We start from the raw sequence: 6,505 nt of genomic DNA on the forward strand, positions 1-6,505 counted from the left end.
TCACAAAAGACCACATATGGTATGGTTGCGTTTACAGAAATGTCTAGAACATGTAAATCTATAGGGACAGAAAGTAAATTGGTGATTGTCTTGAACTGGGGTCCTGGAGGAATGGAAGGTCACCACTAAAGGGTATTAGATTTCTTTTGGGGGTAATAAAAAGGTTCTAAAGTCAATTGTCATGACAGTTGCTTGGCTCTGAATATGTTAAAAAATATTGAATTGGGGCGCCTGGGTGTTTCAGTTGGTTAAGCGTCCAAGTCTTGATTTCGGCTCAGGTGATGATCTTACAGTAGTGAGATCAAGCCCCAAGGAGAGCTGTATGCTGGCCATGGAGGCTGTTTAGGATTCTCTCACCCTCTCCCTCTGCCCCTCCCCAGCTCATGCTCCCTCTCTCTCTCTGTCTCAAAAAATTCTGGATTGTACACTCTAAATGGGTGATTTTTGTGATATTTGAATTATATGTGAATAAAGCTATTACAAAAAGAATGTATTCCTTTCAGAACTAGCTTATAAAAAAATATTTCTCAAGAACCATGAAATACCTTAAGCAAAAAATAAATATAAAAATAGCAAGATGAAGTGACATGGTACTAAATAGTATTATTAAATATTTAAGTTTGAAAAGTAGTAAGTAGAGAATATAATGTCAAGAACATTTTCAAGTCCACAGAGGAAAATACTACAATTTCTCAGCTTGAGAAATACATATTTTTATTGAGTAGTCAAACCAAGGGAATGTTTTTGAGTTATGAATCACTTGTATACACTCTTTCCTATTAAGTAAAACATAGACAAGTAATATCATTCATATTTTGACATATGGAAAATTACTATTAAGTTAAATGTACCTCACAGCACTGTAGTGACCAAAACGTTGCTGGGAGAAGTTAACTTGCTCCAAGTAGACAGACAGCTTAAACTAGGCAAAATGATGCAGGGGCAGAGGATTTGGATTAAGAATCAGAAGACCTATTTTTAAAACTAGCTCTGATTTCTGTGGATTATTTAAACACTTAGCCTCAATTTCTTCTGTAAAATCATGGCGACTCCTAATTGAAAGAGTTGTTGTGAGGATCAAATTATATATCATATGCATATAAAAGAATACTCTACCACTGTAAGGTAAAACAACTATTAATAATCAATAATATTAATTATGTCATATTATTTAAATGTTAGTTATGATTAATCCAATATTACATTATATTACATTAATTAAATTCAATACAAGATTAAGTACAGTTAATAAACTAATATTATTTATTAATATTAGTTTATTATTATTAAGCACTTGGGGAACCTGGTATCAGAATTCCAATACAGTAATCACCGGGAAGACCAAAGAGATAGAATTTGTATCTGTCTATTCTATCTATCCACCTACCTATCATCTCCAATATCTTTAACTGAAAAAGTTGAAATATTTTGAAGAATTGACTATTCTATTTTGTAAAGAAATTATGGGTATTTAATAGGACATATTATCAAGTTTATAGCAGAATCCATGTATGACTCTTCTATGTTCACTTAATCCTACCAAAATAAAAACCATTATGCTCCACGCCTTCAAGAAATAATAAAAAGCAGGACACAGTAAGAAATTTTCTATTTTTCCGCTTTCTTACAGTATTCATACTCCCATTAAACTTACATTTTTCCCTCCTAAATTGATTTTTGCTTTTTGTATTTTTATAATTTTACATTCTTAGCACAAATATAATACATGCTATAGAAAATATAGAAGATATGGACCAACAAAAAAGAAAGAAAACTGAAAATTCTTCCAATAACAGTGTGTTTGTACCTATCTCATACAGCAGCATAGTTGTGCTCTCTTTCATATGTTCAAATAAACATTTTTTTCTGGTTTTCCTCCCTTCTCTGTCTTGCCTTTAAAAACTTTATTTGTAGTGTAGTGAGTAATATCTCTCTTTCCTACTTGACCTTGGAGGCAGATGTGTAATGCTTTTGTTAAACCTCTAAATTTTCTCATTTAAAAACATGGAAACAAATGAAAAATGGAAGAGGTTTTGTGATTGATTTTCTCTTTCTAATCACTATCATTTTCTGTTTATGTGGACCACCTGTTTCTCTACTTTCTTTTGATACCAAATCATTAAAATGTAATAATTTTATTTTAGTACAGAGACATGTTTTTGTAAAAATTTGAAAAGAAAAGAAAAAATATTAAGGAAAATAAGAAATCATTCTTCCTTCCTCATAGACAGTCAAATTTAATATATTCTGTATCTTTCCTTGTCATTAAAAAAACACACATAAAGGCACAAATTTTTAAACACCTAGATGTAGGGGCGCCTGGGTGGCTTGGTCAGTTAAGCGGCTCAGGTCATAATCTTGCAGTGCTGAGTTCCAGCCCCTCTTTGGGCTCTGTGCCTGACAGCTCAGAGCCTGGAGCCTGCTTCGGATTCTGTCTCCCTCTCTCTCTGCCCCTCCCCCACTTGTGTTCTGTCTCTGTCTCTGTCTCTCTCTCTCTCAAAAATAAATAAACATAAAAAATGTAAACACGTAAATGTAAAACAGGTGCAATTTCTTTTTCAAGCTACAGAAATCTGGCATGTAGAGAGAATCATCTGCACTAATCGAAGAGGACTTTTCTTAGCTGAGGTCTGTTCTGCCATGCTGCTTCTGCTTTTTTTTTTTTTTAGTAGATTCAAATGATCCAAACCCTGTTTGGTTGACTAAAAGATGTAGCTACTTTTCAGTTTTGGTTATGATTTGCTTTCCTCTTTGTTTGAAAGTTTTTAGTTCAATTCAAAATAGGTTGTTGTTATTTGGCTGTTGTTGTTTTGTTTTGCTTTGCTTTACCCCTCACAGGCTATATCCAGTTAAAAGAAACTGGCTCATTGGTTCTTCCCACCTCTCAAAATAGACTTTGCCGTTGTTCATTTCTCCCTTCGGTGTTACCGAGCTTTCTAGAAAATAAAGATTTAATTCTGGGCACTGCTCTACAACAGCTTTTCAAGACATTTTCGTGACCAATCTTTAAGTAAAAACAGAGTCCTTAGTCATTTCATAAGTGCCTCACTGTTTGAACATTACCTGTAACAAAACAAGGGACTTGGAAACTTGAAATGCAAATGTAAACTTGCAACAGTTTTCAGATCTAGTTCAGGAGAAACTGAGAAGAGAAACAATATGTTGAAATTGGGATACAAAGTAAATGGAACTCATGATGATGAGGATGATGATGGTGATGGTGAAGGTTTATTTATTTATTTTGAGGAGGAGAGAGGCAGAGAGAGAGTGAGACAGAGAAGAATCCCAAGCCGACTCCACATGGTCAGCACAGATCCCCACTCAGGGTTCGAACCTAAACCGTGAGATTGTGACCAGAGCCAAAACCAAGAGTCAGAGGTTTAACTGACTGAGCCAACCAGGCACCCCCAGAACTCATATTATTTTCTATTTATTCTCATTTCCTTCATTTAGTACATGAAGAAGCGATGATGTAAAACTGTTTTTGAAAAAAATGTGTGTGTGTGTGTGTGTGTGTGTGTGTGTGTGTGTGTCTGTGCATCTTAAAGATGTTTAGGTCAAAACTTCATTTCTAGCTCCTAAACTTATTACAACATTCTTCTTTAAGAAGAGAATATTTTCCATCTGCCCTTTTCCCCACGACCTGCTTAGATTCTGCGGTTCATAATTTCAATAAATATCCTACCAATATTCTAAACCTTTTGTCCTTCTGTCTTTTTGTAACATTTCTCTGGCAAAAACCTCAATCCCCGGGGAACACAAACATCTACTTTTTCAGTGCCTGTGCCCCAGCTGCCAGTCCTTGGTAGAAAAACTCCAGTACGACAGACTGGTTGCACCAGGATTCATATCCAACTTCAAGTGGGCCTCACAACTGCCCTTCGAGCCTCTCTCGTCTATTTGGTCAATTTACTTTCCCACCCTACACAACACTTTCAGACCTTCTCCATCTTCTACTTTCATTAGCTCGGTAACTCCCAATCCTTTTGCCCCCTACCCCAGTCCCTAGGGGACATTTGACAGTGTCTGAAGACAGTTTTGATTGTCACAGCTGGAAGGGCAGGGCTGGGGTAGTGCCGCTCGATATCCTATGATGCACAGGAAAAGCCCACGTAATACGGAATTGTCTGGTCCCAAATGTCAATAATACTGAGGTTGAAAAACTCGACTCTAGCACCTTCGTGTTCAGCAGATGCTATTCTTCACTTACAGAGAAAACAGCAGCCAACTGTTAAGATCTTCCTCAGCTTGTCTATTTCAAACACAAAATATACACTTCTGCACAGGGTCTCACGTCATTACAACAGAGGGACTCTCTCCTCCTGCCGGAGACTAACCCACCACCTGTGTTTTGGACTTTAAAGCCTCTCACTTTCTCCATAACATTATACTACTTATTATTTGTTTTCTCTTGTGTATTTTGATCTTGCCTTCTATATTCTTCCTTTTGATTTTAAACGCGATAAAGTTTCTTCAACTAAAGAGACCAAACTAACAAAAAACGCAAAAAAAAGAAAGAAAAAACAAAAAACAAAAACCCACAAAACAAAAAATAAGACAAAACAAAAAAACAAAAACCAAAACAAAACCAACCAAAGAAACAAACAAAAAAAACCAAACCCAAAACCTAAAACCCTCTCTCCCTCCAGGCTCCAGGTACTACCCTGTCCTTCTCTCTCTTTGCAGCCACATTTCCTCAAATAGTTGTTAATGACACCAGCTGTCCACAATTCCTCACCTCCCACTCATTGCTCAACCTACTCCAGTCTGGCTTCTAGCCTTGTCACTCCATGAAAACAAGCTCTAATGAAGGTGACCAATGTCCTCCATATCATAAATTCCTGAGATAATTTCAAATTTTCATTTGACTTCACCTCTCAGTCGCATTCAACAATGTTTATCACTCCCTGCTTTTGGAAACATTCTTCCCTTGATTTCTGTGACACAACAATCTCTTGGTTTTCAACACCTCTGACCAATTCTTCTATTTTGTTTCTTGCTTATTCAGCCTCGTCTTGACCTTTAAATGTAGGCATTTCCTTAAGGCTCAGTTCTGGAACTTCCTATCTTCTTAATTTCACTCTCTTCCTGACTAATGTCATTCAGGATCACTGCTTCATTTAACATACATATGCAAAAAATGTTCAAATTAATACTTCTGGCCCAGGCCTCTCAGAGTTTTAGATCTGTGTATCCAGATCTTCTTTTATCGTATGTCTCAAAACGTGTCAATCACAACACATCTCTAATTCCATCTGCCTCTTTTCTTAGACCCTGCTCCTTCCAACATTGCCTTTCCAATCTAGGGGAGACTCCTCAGTCCCAAGAGGGGGAAATTCTCAACTCTCTACTACTGAATCTAGAAGAGCCTGTTTTTCATTCTCTTCAATGTCAAGGCAGCCAGTTCATAGCACATGATCAAGTTTTTTCTGATTCCTTCCTTGCCTCTCAAGTAACTGATTAAAACCCAAAAGTGTCTTTAGCATTTATTCCAAGCTTAGATGGCAATAATGGTATTCTACTGCAGTGGTTTTAGTCTTTGGGCCAGATTATTCCTCCTAAAAGATGTTTACGGTCCTTTGTGGTTCTAGGACCTCCAGAAGGATCTCAGTTCCTGTTGATTTCCCAAGCCTGTTTTTGAGGACAAGGGTACTTATTTGGAAGGGGTCCTTCCCTCTGCTCTCATCCAAATTCTTTTGGTACCACTTGTTTGCAATCTTATTTCCATGTGAGAACTAGCTAACTGGACATTAAACCATGACAAACCCCCAAAAAATCCATGCCAGGGGTGATGAAAATCTGATTTGGGATTAGGTTTTGCTAGAGATGAAAGTTTCTTTTAGTCAGAACTGGAATAGTCACTTCCAGAAGAGTCACTCGATGTTCCCAGGTTTTAGTTCATACTGTGAGCCAAACATTTAGGTATTTGGATTTAATTCTCTCTCTCTCTTTAATTTTTTTTAACGTTTATTTATTTTTGAGACAGAGAGAGACAGGGCATGAACGGGGGAGGGGCAGAGACAGAGGGAGACACAGAATCAGAAGCAGGCTCCAGGCTCCGAGCCATCAGGCCAGAGCCCGACGCGGGGCTCGAACTCACGGACGGCGAGATCGTGACCTGAGCTGAAGTCGGCCGCTTAACCAACTGAGCCACCCAGGCGCCTGCCTCTCTCTCTCTCTCTCTCTCTCTCTCTCTCTCTCTTTAAAGGTAGTCTCCACACCCAGTGTGGAACCAACATGGGGTTGAACTCATGACCCTGAAATCAAGATGTGAGCTGATATCAAGAGTGGGATGCTTAACTGACTGGGTAACCTAGGCGCCCCTGATCTCTTTTTTTAAAGATTTCTAATGCTATTAAAAACACTAACACTAACATAGTCACTGAATTGGTCAAATCATTTACTGGTAGTGGCAACAATGTCTCCCCAGATTGTTATAGCACTTGGGTACTGGAGTGCAGGTGACCAAAGATGATAATTTAATTACCTTTCAGTTATTGTATAC

This window comes from Neofelis nebulosa, chromosome 6, assembly GCF_028018385.1.
Source record: "Neofelis nebulosa isolate mNeoNeb1 chromosome 6, mNeoNeb1.pri, whole genome shotgun sequence".
In the NCBI taxonomy this organism is placed as follows: Eukaryota; Metazoa; Chordata; class Mammalia; order Carnivora; family Felidae; genus Neofelis; species Neofelis nebulosa.